Source organism: Kryptolebias marmoratus, linkage group LG3 (assembly GCF_001649575.2).
Source record: "Kryptolebias marmoratus isolate JLee-2015 linkage group LG3, ASM164957v2, whole genome shotgun sequence".
Lineage (NCBI taxonomy): Eukaryota > Metazoa > Chordata > Actinopteri > Cyprinodontiformes > Rivulidae > Kryptolebias > Kryptolebias marmoratus.
In genome coordinates, this window is record NC_051432.1 from 4418704 (window position 1) to 4433158 (window position 14455).

Consider the following 14455-nt stretch of genomic DNA (forward strand, 5'->3'; position numbering starts at 1 on the left):
ACAGTCTGTGAAGTTCCTCTTCTTTCCCCGTTTCGACATGATTTGCGATAGTGCAAAAACGACATTCCTCAGGTGCAGGGCATATTTAAATGAATTTGCATATTTATATGGAGGCGTGTCAAAGGAGGAGTCGGCCACTCTCATGTGCGCTCAATTCCACGTTGATTGTGATGTACAAAAGAAATGAGCGTGGATTCCGGCGTACGCACAGTTTGATACATCTGGATTTTTTTGTGCGTACGCACTTTTCTGGATTTGACCTTACGCCACGTTTCAGTAAGAAATTCACGCAAGTCTTTGTACATGAGGCCCCTGGAGAAAATCCACGTGTGCACAGGGAGAACATGTAAACTCAAGCCAGAAAGGCCCTTTTCACTGCAAGGTCACATCGTTATCCTGCATTCTTCAAGTAAATTATATACATAAGGTCGCTAAATTTGATTTAATTTCCTTTATTTATACAGGCTAGTCTAGTTGAGTACAAATAAAACAATGCAATCAATAAAAGGCCGCATAAAATAAATCATGGTTTATATTATTTTTTACAGAACTATATCAAAAAATTTAAAACATAAGCTACACTGACATTAAAGTCAAAACTGAAAAACTCGTTAGAAACAGGAGCAAGTGTTTGTGTAAGCGATCTAAGATTATTTTATTAAAAGTTTAAATTTCTCGAGCTTTTGATCCAGTTGGAGGGGCCAGAGTATGAGAACGTCTTTTTACCAAGTTCAGTACGCAGTCATGGAACATTGTAGGTGATAAAAGCCTGGGAGCGAATGCTGCAATGGTGCTCTTTACAAGTCATATAACAAAACAAATATGATGCAACCAAACACAGGATGGATTTGTAAATGAGTGTGTACCAGTGTAAAAGTCAGCAGATATGTAATGATGGCCATTGAACCAGAGATCATAAAGTGCATTGATGAGTGAGAGGTTTACTGCCTGTAATGAAACTAAAAGCTCTGTGGTAGACAGCGTCCATCAGGCGTAAAGAGCTGGCAGAGGCGTTCGTGTACACAATATCTCCGTAGTCTATGAGAGCCAAGAAGGTGGCAGAAAACAGCTGTTTCCAGGCACAAAACGAGGACCACGACTTTTTTTAATTTAAGCTTCCTCAGCAGATTGTCAGTGTGGGGCTTTAAAGTTAAGTCTTTGTTGATTGTTATTCCAAGATATTTATATGATGCAACAAAGTCAATGGATAACCCCTGTGAAGTGGTAATAGTAGGGAGGGCAGACGCCACCTTTTACCTTATTGGAAAATAACATGAATGCAGGCACCAAGAACCTTATGTGGTTATTTTTTAATTTAAGAAGTAATTTTTGAATTTAAAAAAAGTATTTTTCAAATGGCTAAGATAAGAAAACAACTCATTTTAACATAGATTGACTGGATGTTGGATGGATGGATGGATGGATGGATGGATGGATGGATGGATGGATGGATGGATGGATGGATGGACGGACGGACGGACGGACGGACGGATGGATGGATGGATGGATGGACGGATGGATGGATGGATGGATGGTGAGACCTTACTTTTTGCTGGGATCTCCTCTGCCAGGGAATGGGGCAAAATGTCTTGTCCACACCCAGCAATAAATAAGTAAACAATAAATCCTAGGTCACTATAATATATCTGGTCAATCTGATGGACTCTGACTGGCCTTGATGCCCACACCTGGTTTAGATGATGGTGCTGACTGAAGAGAACAAGAGGACTGAGGAAAATGTGTAAATATTTCTAACATTGTGCAGCCCTACCAGTAATCAGTAGATTGAAGGCTGAGATATGTAGTTAAACCCCCAAAACAACTTTGCAAAGATGGGTTTCAGTGACACTCAGATAAACTCCAGATAAATCAGCTTTAAAATGTAACAGTACGTCTTAACTTTTATTTTTTTTAAAGTTGTAATGTAACACAAATAATAAAGTATGAAACAAAATGTGAAAAACACTTGTGTACAAAAAGCCTCTTTGAATGCTGAAACAGATTTTTCAAATTCCTACAAATCTTCATCTTTTTTGTTTCCAGTCAAAACATGTAATAGTTCTTTGGTTAATGCACGTCTAACACCATGGTACCTGAAACAGACAAAAATACATTTTAGACAAATAAGGCCACAGAATACACAAATGCCTTTTTTGAATTGCTATTCAAATTATGTCCTTATAGTGACAAAACATATTATTAATCTTATAATAATCAATATATCATTGTATGTAAATGGTACTGCTGTGTAAAAACAACAAATTGAAAACATACCATTTGGTAGTCTGCAGCCACAATCCCTTCATCACTAGTTTTGATTATTACCACCAGGATTCTGACATTTTCCTCTTAGTTTCTGTTTCAAAAGGAGAAACAAATTGTTCATAAAAAGCTACATTCTGTAAGCTGTCTTACATTATTTGCTCAAATTTGTTGAAAATTGTCACATTGTAAGCAAATAACTGAATGAACAAAACATGCATGTTGAAATTTTTTTTTCTCAATGAAAAATCTATATTTTGTTTTGGGAAGTCGTGAACCCGACCACTGAAGCAACAAAGGCCATAAAAGTAAATCACAACAAATAGTTTTTTTTAATTTGCAGCTTCTTTTCCTAGATTACAGTAACTTTCACAGATGAGACGTGGCCACTTTTTTCTGTCATCTTGCTAATATTTGCCAAACATTTTTTATGCTAGATCAATTTGTCTCTAAAGGTTTAAAATCAAAGAAAACTGGACTTCTTTTCTGTAGATGAAGATGTTTTGCTTCCCATCCATGGAGCGTTTTCTATTCAAAACTGAAGAGTGTGGAGTTCTAAGCTTTAAACTGCATGAGATGCTCCACTATGTAGCTAAATCCACAGCAAATTATTCATCCTCTCATCCCTCCTGAGGGTCATTAAGGTATTTGTTTGCTTGGCTTACAAAGGACATGTTTTGATCGATTTGTATTGTTTGTTTTTTCTTTTTTTTTGTTTTACTGTAATGTCTGCTATTTATACTACAGAAATTACAACATGAAACACTTCCCTTTTTATGGCTCATAGAGGCACAAAAATGTAAACAATTATGGTTTCTGATCTAAAGATGTTTGTTGCTATTTGTGCATTTTGAAAACAATTTACCTATTTACTTTTAGTCTGGCAGGTGTGGTTAAGAGGAAACTGTTCCTCCAAGGGAGTCCTGACATTAATTTAGAAATTACAGTAGCTTAGTCTTGCTAACGTTAGTTAGCTAAACTGAAACTTAAAGGGATAGTCCAGTCATCTTTTGGAGTGATGTTCTGTCAGATACTTATCAATAGTTAATACCATATCAGCCATGATATCAGTCAGAAGAAAGAGGCAAAAGTCTTCAACCAGGCTAGGCTAAAGGCTACCCAAACAAGTACTACATTTACAGTCTAAACAACATCGGCACAGTCTATATACTCCGCACATATAAATGTAGTAACACAGATGTTGTTTGGTTGAGAAAAAGGTGACAAACTAAACAAACAGTGTCATGACAAAGTGTAGTATAGTATTAGCTAGCGCTCCTGCTTAAGCTTGAAAAACAGTAAAAAAAAACCTGTTACTTGTTTGGGTAGCCATTAGCCTAGCCTTTTGCTTCTTTCTCAGTACTTGGTGCTCTATGGCTGATGACACAGCTGATACAGCACTAACTAATGATGACTATCTGACAGAACATCACTTCAAAGATGTCCAGACTATTACTTTAAGTTACAGTTTAGCTAAACGGACTATTGCTTTAAGCCAAAAGTTACAAATATTAGCATTCACTTGTAGACATGTCCCAATTTCAGTCCCTCCAGGACTTCGCAGGCATTTTTTGTGATTGTTGCGGGCTAAAATGCCTGATTTTATGGGGCATTTTCCTAAAAGTTGCGATGACAAGTTGCATTTTTCTTTTTACTAAAATCAATAAAAAACATAACTTTTAATAAATCAAAAATACTTACTAGTTTTGTAAGATAATTACCAACAAACATTGACATTCTCCAAAGGCGCTTTATTTGAGAACTTTGATAGCTTATAAACTGACATTCATGACCATTTCTGGATTGTCCCTCGTCTGCAGCTCTCCTCACATGTTTTGCAGACACAAAGTGTTTGTTGATGCATTTATGACATTAGCGTTCCTGTTTCGAGTCAGCCGTGAGCTAGACGCTGCTAACACAGCGGAGCGCGAATATCCAACTTCAAACTAACTTCACTGTGGTGTTTGGCGCGGTCCTTTGCTGAAATCTTTGTGGGCAAATGTGAAGCATTAGCGCACATTTTGGCTTCGGTCGCTGCTCCTGCACGCTCCCGGCATTCTGATGTTAACAGGAAGTGACGTCACATCTTTTCTTCATGAGTTATTTGGGGTTATTTTGTATTCCAAAATAAAATAAAAATTTTGTATTTCTCAGGTTTTGCTTGATTTTGCGTTAATAGTCACGATAGCAAAACATCGTAAAACTGAAAACTGAAAAGTGCTTTAATTAGAATATTTAATCACTGTTTACTTTGTGTCTGCTTGACTTGTGAGGAATATTAATGTTGTTAGACAGACTCAGGAAGTTCTGCTAATGGTAATATTAACAGTGGGGGGAGGTTTGTGTAACAGCAAAGTTAAGATTTGATATGATTCACTTTAGAGGGCTCTGAAATCACAACACAAGATTCTTCTTTAAAATGATTACAGGTAACAAAGCATACAGAAATTTAACTTCCCTATGTGTTGTTTTTACCTCTTTCTCCTCCTGTAATTTGAACGATACCTCCATATTTGTTTGCAAAAGTTTTACAGATATCTCCCTAACTCCCTAACAACTACCACATTTATCATTAAATAATTTCAAGGTGAGTGAAAGGAGCTTCATTTGTTTTTTAAAACACACACTTTAACATAGTCTATATATTTATATATTTATATTTTGCTTGAATTATTTATCTTTTAAAAGAAGAAGTAGGCTGCACTTCTCTTTGCCGCGCAGGTGGAGTGACATATGACCATTGTTCTTTTTATATACTTCCTATTTTTGGTTTAACTCATAAACTATACAGAAATCCAGTAAGAACGAAGAATAATAAAGTGTGCTGATAATAATATAATTCTTTGATTTTACTGCGCTGGGTTTTGTATCATTGGATTTATGAAGTCTCCTTTGTTTTTTGAACACCTACTGTAAAACAGAGCGCTTCAAATGTAGTTATTGTACACTTCATCAGACAAAGATGATGAATTATTCGACTCTGCTTACCTCTGAGCATCCTGATGAGATCAGTGTTATTGGCTGTGAACTGTTCGTTTAACGTCCTGAGATCTGTGTTGTTTAACAATACCTGTGCTTGCTCTCTTCCCCAGCAAGTCTGGTCTTTGTTCACTGTTACAGAGATGATGGCCCGATATATTATTATACAGTCTACAACATGTGAATTTGACCAGAAAAAAACAAAACAAAACATCACAAAATCTTACTTTTGACTGAAAGGTAGATGATTACAATCAGAAGCAGAAGACACACCACACCCAGAAGCACAGCGAGACCTTTGACACGATTCCTCTTTGTTTCATTCACAAAAGACACTTAAACAAAATTTACTTAATTCAATAAAAAAGCCAAAAAACAAGTATTAATACCCTCTCTATGTCACTGTAAACTGATATTGTGATATTTCAACATTTGTTTTGCCAGGCCGACACTGTAAATAAGAACCTGTTCTTAATGTCTTGCCTGGTAAAATAAAGGTTAAATAATTTAAAAAAAGTTGAGACACTAAACTATTGAAATACAATGATTAGTTTTTACCTATGTGTCGAGCTCCTGCAGGTCCTTGTGTGTTTGGAGACGTGTCCTCCATCCAGGGGGTGTCAAACACTCTCAGGCTTTCTGAACTGACATAGATGTCCACTATGCTTTCCCTTCTGTCCTGATCAAAGTGAACCTTCTTTACCGTGCCAGGCTCAATGTACAGTTTCTCCGACATTATTTCCTTAAAACCATCATACATTTAACAGCTACTGAAGCCTCAATAATTGCAAAGTTTATTTTAGTCTTTTCCTAATCTTGACATAACAGTTGTGCATGTTTTCAAAAAAAGGCAGAACATCCAACATGAAAATGGGGAAGAGCAGAAAAATAGGAAGTCATCTGTACATATTTGGATATCTGTTTGTTTCACAAATCAACCTGATCATCAGTAATGGTTGACATGTCTGTGATCATCACACTTTAATGTCACATAAAACAAAACAGAGTGGCTGTAGGCAGAGTAAATATAAATTTAAAATAAATTCCTTGTATTCTTTAAAGGAATGCATATCACCCGCTGTTTTTTGTGCCAGAGATTTAACCCCCCTGAAGCCCTCGTAACTGAAGAGAGGAAGAGAAGCCCTTCAAACGTCAGGTCCATTTGGCCTGAAGGCCATGGGAGGGTTAAACTAAGTTCAGCTAATGGGGAGAAGAGATGAAGTCTTAGTTTTGACCAAACCTTGTAAATTACATAATGCATGATCTCATGCAAAATTATGTGATATTGTGAAATGTGTTCATTCTCAAAGTATATGTTGTATAGCTACTACCACCTTTACATCTGACTAAGTTATAGCCATTTTTGTGTTTGCTAAGGTTCATTAGCTGTGGCAACAATCTTGTATAGACTGACAAACAGTGATGGGACATCTGAAGCCAGGCTTCGAGGCGTGTACTGAGTAAAAAGGGGGAGTGTCAGATGAAGCCCCGCTTCAACATTTGTGTCGTATCACGTGACCAATGACAAACAATGCCTCGCATTACATTGGCCACGTCACTGCTTCATTTTGCACATCATTTTTCAAAATAAAAGCATGGTGAACCCTGTTGCTTTGTGGGTTGTAGTAGGTGGTTTGGTAACACGTCAGCAGAATATTCTTCATTGGCAGTGGTTGAAATGGAGTCAACAAAAAATAGAAAAACCTCTCCCATCTGAGAGTACTTTGAGATGATAACTCACAATAAGGTTTGTGTAATGTTTGCACATTATCTGACTGTAAAACCAGAAGGCCCAGAAAAAGATCATTTCAAATGAATTTTGTTTTTTACGAAGCAAGTCACAAGCACAAAGCATAGTGTCTGCCCCAACAATCATTCCACTCCCAAGACACTAAAGCACCAGATATATTTACTGTTAAATCAGGCCATGACATAAAAGAAAGCACAACCACAACTGACAGTCAATATATGTATTAGCAGGATTACTTTGGGTACAAATCATTCAGAACTGCAAAGAGATGACACAGTTAAAAAGGGTTCAATAGACACTACCGTTACTAGACGTGGGTTTGACAAAAACTTTATTGTGACAATAGTGCATACAGTCAATGCTACGTTCTAATATTTTTGGAAGTATGATTTATTTGTGCGACAAGGCTGCCACAGTTTGATGTCACTAGTGAGCAATGAATGAAGCACCGAGTAATGAACCTTTGAGCAAAGCAATGGGCCGGAAAGCCTCATTGCTTCATGAGGCTTCATTTGGCCATCACTACCTAGTTGATCAGTCAGTTCCTTCATTTGTTTTAAATATTCATTTTCAAATCTGAAATATTTTGTCTTCAGGAGCAGTTTGTTTGCCAATGTATTTCTCTAAAAATGTTTTTTAACATGTTTAATGCCTCTTTTGGAGTCTAGCAGCTTGTTATCAGATACAACTGCGGTGTACTCACATTAAAGCAGTAACATGGAGAATGTCTTTTCTCTCAATTTCACGAACTTTGCCCATGCACTGTCGCCAACTACTCAGTAAAGAAGTAGCTATTGGCTGCTCGAAAAGTCAGTAAATGACCCCATCACTTCATTTGCATAAATGACCAGTAAAGAATAATGCTGTAGGATAGATAAAATGTCAGTAAGAAAAACAGCTTAACCTTTTTAAAACCACAGGGATCACCGGTGACGCCGTGGCTCATGAGTGTCTGTGTAGTGTTTATCCTTCCCTATCATAACTTTTCAGATGACAACTACGAGAAGAATGCTGCAAGCTTGGGAAGACCACGTTCACCTTCTCCCACCTCACTGATGCATCCAAATGGGTTTCTTACTTCTGAATACATGCCCAAACTGCATAGATCTTCCTGATAACTATCTTCGTGCTCTTTGGCACTGGCTGCCTGTGTATGGCTTTTGGCTGAAGGTTTGGGAAGACTTATCAACATGCCTAGAATACACAATTCCCATCTGTCCCTCACTATCTCTTTGGCGACATCACAAAAGTGGATTTGGAAACATTCAGGTGTAACACCCTCCTTGCAGTTCTAGGTGTTGCAAAAAAAGTGATACTTAACAGTTGATGTGATGGCCACACAGGTGGTAATCACACACAGCAACACTCTTTTGATTTAAGTTCACAGATCTCATACTCATTACAGTATATGTATGTTTTTGTTTGACAATAGTGAAACTCATTAGTTCTTAGTTGTAGCACGCACATTTAAGTTAGCTTTTGTATGTTTCATGTTGTCAGACTTAACATGTTTTTGCTTTCTTATTTTGCCAGTGCTGTGGGGGAATCCTCTTGAGCTGGGCTGGATTCAGAATCTTTGGCTGACCCCCTAATGAGATGATTGGGAGAAACTATGTGGAGTCAGTTATTTTTGTTTGAGAAACTGGGAAGTTTTGTTATTTTTGCTTGGGTTTAGTTTTCTTTGTTTGACCTCTTTTAAGGGCCCTGAAAAAGAAACTCTTTGAATTTTGTTATTTTTGGGAATAAAACCCACCTTTTTTTAAATTTGTTTTTGTGTCCTCATATTTGACTGGCCTGGTCCCTTACAGTTGGAAAAGCAAAAAGAAATTAAATATAACTTATTTCAAAAAGATTTTTAATTAGATTTTGTTTCCATGGAGAGAATGTCTGCTTGTAAGAAAAACCAACAGAAGGAATTTTAATTGATTTGGTCTCCAATAATTAAATGCATCTCTTAGTGGCGTAGAGGGTATGGGCTTGCTGCCCCTCAATTCAGGGGGGTGAGAGATGCTGGCACCGGGGTAGTGCTGTCTCTGGGCGGACTGGCCATGTCAGTGTTTCCCTGGGGTGGTGGTGGGGTTGAGCTGTGGGCTGCTATGCCCTCCTGTCTGGCCTGCTGCCGCTTTTGGCTGGTAAGCGTAGGTTCAGGGCTTGTCCCTGAGAGGTTTGGGGCCTGCTCTGACTCACGGTGGGGTTTCTACCTTTGTGCCGGGTGGACCTGGATTATGCCGAGGTAGACAGAGGGGATTTGGAGGCTGAGGGTGCCTTGGAGGCCTATAAGGTTCCTTGCTGAACCGGTGGGTCTCTGGGTCACGGGCTGCTGGCAGTGGGCTCACTATGCTCCGGGATGGCTCTTTGGAGATCCCAGTGGTCTCCTGGCCTCGGTCAGTGCTGGATTGGTATGGGCATAGGTGGTTCAGGAGAGGCCCGGTTGTGCAGGCCCCCTGGAGGATTCATGCCGGCATGATGCCCATTCCCTTCCTCCCAGCCTATCCAACACAACTCACTTGATGTGTGGGGTGAGAACCTTGCAGACATGGAGAAAGCACTACGCAATGGTGCTCTCTTTGCCGGGGCCAGTGTGAGCACCAAGCCACTGGAGGACTGTCCCGGCTGGGCCTGCACAGTGAGAGGTGGTGTGGATGGTTTGTGGGGACTTGTACACTGTGTCTCACCCCATACCTGTTTGGCTTGGAGGTTGCTGATCCTGTGCTTTGCTGATGACCTGCCTCTGCACAGAGGTAGGTGGGGCTACCGTGGGGTGGAGCCAAATGTCTGTTTGCCTGGGGCTGCTGCAATTTAATATTGCCTTCGTCACTGTGGAAACTGTAGTGCAAAATGAAAAGATACAGAATTATTTGACATATTCAAATACAATGAACTCGTCCTTGAGCCTTTTACAAATATGTTTCAGGTATACAAATAAACACGCTAATGTTCGCAAAATGAATAAGTCATCCTTAACTCTTCGACATACACAGTTTTCCACTTTAATCGAGTAATGAGTCTGTCACAAACACAATTAAGCGTATTTATACCTCATTCTGCTTTCCAAGGGCGCTAGTTACAGCTCGCTCTCTGTTTCTTCACCATCTCAAGCTGCTGTCTCAATAACTAAGGGTTTAGAAGAGCCATTTAGCTTTCGCTCTCCCACTTGAACTTTGACTCGACGGACCAAGCCATCGTTGCCTTGAACAGTTTCAATTACTCGTCCTAGTTGCCAGTGATTTCTCTGAAGGTTGTCATCTTTGATAATGACAATATCATCTTTCTGAAGATTGCGCTGAGATGAGCGCCATTTCTGTCATGTGGAAATGTTCAACAAATATTCCCTTTTCCGATGACTCCAGAATTGTTCGATGAGATACAGCACTCTCCTCCACCTCTTTGTGGCATATAGGTCCTCTTTGACAAACATTCCAGGGGGAGGAAGAGCAATCTTAGATTTCATCATAATGAGATGGTTCGGTGTTATGGGCTCCAATGCTTGAGGATCATTGATTCCATCCACTGTCAATGGACAACTGTTGACAATAGCCATGGATTCATATAACAATGTCCTGAGGGAAGCATCATTAAGTAGCATTCAACACATTTCTGATGGTTCTGATCTATCTTTCCCAGAAGCCACCTGCATGACTGACAGCGGAGGAATTAAAGACAAATTCACACTGTTTATCAGCCAGGAAAACTTCTAGTAACTTAGTGTCACATTGTTTCAATGCTTGTTTGAACTCGTTTCTGGCACCGACAAAATTAGAGGCCTGATCACAGTGCAGTTGTTGCACAGCTCCTCTAATGCTAATAAAACATCTCAGTGCATTTATAAATGAGTCTGTTGACAAGTCCTTGAGCATTTTGATGTGAACAGCTCTAGAATAGAGACATGTGAAAATTAAGCCATATCTCTTGTATTCTTTGCTGGCTTTCTTCACAATGAAAGGGCCAAAACAGTCCATGCCACTATATGTGAAAGGTGCAGAAGATTCAACACGCTCTTTAGGAAGTTCAGCCATCTTCTGCTCTTCTGTTGGCCGCCTAAGTTTTCGACAGAACACACAATTTACTCCCACCAACAACCCAGAATCCATTGGACCTAAGCTCCATTTATGCCTGGCCTCGACCTTGATGACATGTCTTAGCATGGTCCTGAGATAATCAGCTTAGTGATGTGACTGTCGTTGGGTAATATCAACATGTGTTTAACTTTATGGCAGAGAGATGATTGCTTTAATCGCCCACCCACACGAAGAAGTCCTTCAGACCAGATAGGAGTACTGGAGTTCGGAATGTTCTTTTCACCTTGACGCATCTTTACCTCATGAGATAAAGCTTGCTGTTGTACAATCTTAATCACTGCTTCAGCTGCCCTTTCACGCTCTTCAACAGTCACACAATCTCTATGTTGCAGTTTTGAACTCGGCCTCTTAATTCTTCCAACCACCTTAAGAAGTGTTGACCAAGAGGAAAACCGACTCAGATGTTCAAGGATATCATTACTGCTACCGGTTTCAGTTGCATGCACTTGAATTGTCTTTACTTCAGAATCACCTACAAGTAATTCTGAAGGAGTGCTGGGTGTCAGATGTAACTCATGCTCCCAAAGAAACCTCGGGAAACCCACAGCCAGTTTGTTGAACAAATGTCTGAATCACAAAGACCACAAAGGATGAGCGGCCATGGTTTCTGAAATTTCCACATAATGCCACTGATTTGGTTCACTGTTATTTCTAATCAGCTGAACACAATTGGCAACAAATTTCTGGAACCTACGAGCATTGTCAAGTTATTTACTCTCTTAAGCCACTTCAGCTTTTGCCCAAACTGGAAAAGGCTTGCTTCCTTCAAAGAAACGCAGGAACAACTCATTTCAGTGACATTTTTATTCATCATTTCTTTTCTCTTTTAGATGAATCTCATCAAAAGCATATGAACAAGCAGCATGCATTGCCTATATGAGCAGTCAACATGAGTAGGTTGAAAAGCTACAAACAAAAAAGAGAAATATTACAAATAACAATGAGTTCATTTTAACTTTGACTATTTAACTAGTTTCTCAAATAATAATTTACTTTTACATTAACAGTGGATGAATAGATAAACTATGTTCCAAACAGTGCATACTAATATCCTTTCAAACACATGAAACATTCCATCAAACAATCAATAAATCTTTTTTGTGGCTGTGCTGGCTGGGAGCTCAAGGTTGCAGACACCTCTGCTCTCTTTGGGGAAGGAAGAAGGTGACGCAGCTAGTTCGTGAGTGTGTATGCTGGATTTGAATCTCCTGTCACGTCAGGAAATGATACAGCGCAGCGCTTAAGAACGATAATCGTAACAGATGGATGTATAGTGCAGATGGGGCATGTTATTTGTCATCATCATGTTGTTTCCTTAAAGACATTATTAGAGGCATCTCTTCAGCCAGGACACACAGTGGCGTGAAATCCCAAACTTCATGTGTCTTACAGAGTGAATAAACTGAAAGAACTTTATGCAGTCGAGGCCACTTGTCACATAAGGGATATTGTTTTCCTTGTTACCATGGAGATGAGATTGGGAGTCTGCGACAGACTGGAATTTTCAATGCTTGTAGCCTGTTGGAGGTGAAACCAGAAGATTTCCCTGTGAGAGTGGAAGAAAAATGCATCCTGGGATGATCGAAAAATTAATCCATCAAAAATCAAATCAACAAGATCTGTTTTCCGCACAGACAAGATTCAATCCTTCAATCCATCGTATCTCTCATGAACAAGACTCTGAGATACTTGAATTCTCCCTCTTGACACAGAGACTCATTTCCAACCCAAAAGGAGCATTTTACCCTTTTCCAGTTGAGAACCATTGCTTCAACTTCGAAGAGCTGACTCTCATCCCAGCTGCAAACTGCCCCAGTGCATACTGAAGGTCATGGACTGGAGACAAGAGAGCCGCTTTGTTTGCAAAAACCAGACAGAAAACTCTGAACTTCCCAAATTAGACAGCCTACTCACCACAACTGCGCCTTGAGATCCTGTCCATGAACACCACAAATAGGATCGGAGGCAAGAACATCAGAAAGACCAAAACTGTTCATTTTACTGTTAATTGATAAAAATAAATAACTTGGTGTACTAAATTAAACACAGTGAAATGATGAATATATCATGATTATAGTGAACACCCTCACCAGCTGTCCCTGACTCCTTTAGTGGTTTTGGTTGGTCTGACTGTTGGTCCTGATTTCAGAAGATAATTTTTGTCTAACCTGACTGGAACATTTAATGTTTCTGAACATCTCCAGCTCCTGGACTTTGCCTTGGCAGGTTTGATAAGCTGGTCTACGTTGGAATCAATGAGGATCGAGTCTCTCAGCTGCAAGTTCTCCAGGCCATCCTCAGAAAGTGAGAACAGACCCTTGAATGTTGAAAAAGAAAAATAGCAAAACTTCAAAACAGCGTAAATGTCCTGTTTTGAGTCAAACTTCTAACCCATAAACAAGTAGCTCTCATGAGACTAGAAACAAGTTTAATGGTTTTATTGCACAGAGAAATAGTGAAGATAGCTGGTCTGGAAGGATTCCTTGACAGATGGCAACAGATCGCTGTGAGGGAAGGAATAATGAAGTGGTAACCAGAGGTCCGATCAAACAGTGGGAACTGAGGAAAGGTCTTACTGGTCTGAGGTTGTTTGTAAAGAACCAGGTAGGAGTGAGCAGAGTCTGGAAGTTGTTGGTCTGCGTGGTGCACTTCATTTTAGTCGAGGAGCTAAAGGAGGTACAGTGGAGGGCAGACAAGTTTGCTAGAGGCAGACATTGAAGAATGATATTTAACTTGCTGGTCGTGGAGGTCAGGATACGGGAGGTTATGGCTCCAGGACACTTGATCTGAGGATCCAGGGGTTATCACAGAGAGTTGGGTCCCAGAGAGCACTCTGGAGGTAACTTTGGAGGATGATAAGACAATGAATGTTAGCATAAAGTCAGAAAATCCCTTGGAGAAACCTGGGTGTCTCAAAGTAGGCTAGAGGTACGACATTGGTGGATACTCAGGCATTCGATGACTGTCAGCCAGCTCTTCTTAAGCTCCAGCTGATGGTTTGATTGTGAGCAGGTGTGGAGGAGCACACTGTTCAGTCTCACCCTCCAGGAGAACTGCAACTCTGATAGGGAAGGAGAAACACCACACAAACACAAACAAATCCCAGAGTTCTGACAATAATGGGAGAAAATACATATAGGCATTATCTACTGTATCTCCTTTATGAGGCAAAAAAGAGTAAAAGTTTCTAAAATAAATTACTGCACTAAAATTACTTCAAGTGTCTTTTTTGGGTCACTCATGGTCCCAAGCCTGGATAAAGGAGGAGGGTTGGAAATGTGAATAAAATAAGAACCAACAGAAAAAGTTCATTTGTGGTTCTAAACATATTTAACCCTTTTAGCACCATCCATCCATCCATCCATCCATCCATCCATCCATCCAT

General features: G+C 39.6%; 1 long non-coding RNA gene across 1 annotated transcript; it reads right to left on the reverse strand.

Annotated features, from left to right (window-relative positions):
• Window positions 1-1874: 1874 nt before the first annotated feature.
• LOC108248781 lies at window positions 1875-6091 on the reverse strand. The gene is made up of 5 exons (XR_001809161.3): window positions 5800-6091; window positions 5469-5576; window positions 5251-5373; window positions 2275-2356; window positions 1875-2093 (listed from the first exon to the last, which is right to left on the reverse strand). It is a non-coding gene; the product is annotated as an uncharacterized LOC108248781 (long non-coding RNA).
• Window positions 6092-14455: the final 8364 nt, after the last annotated feature.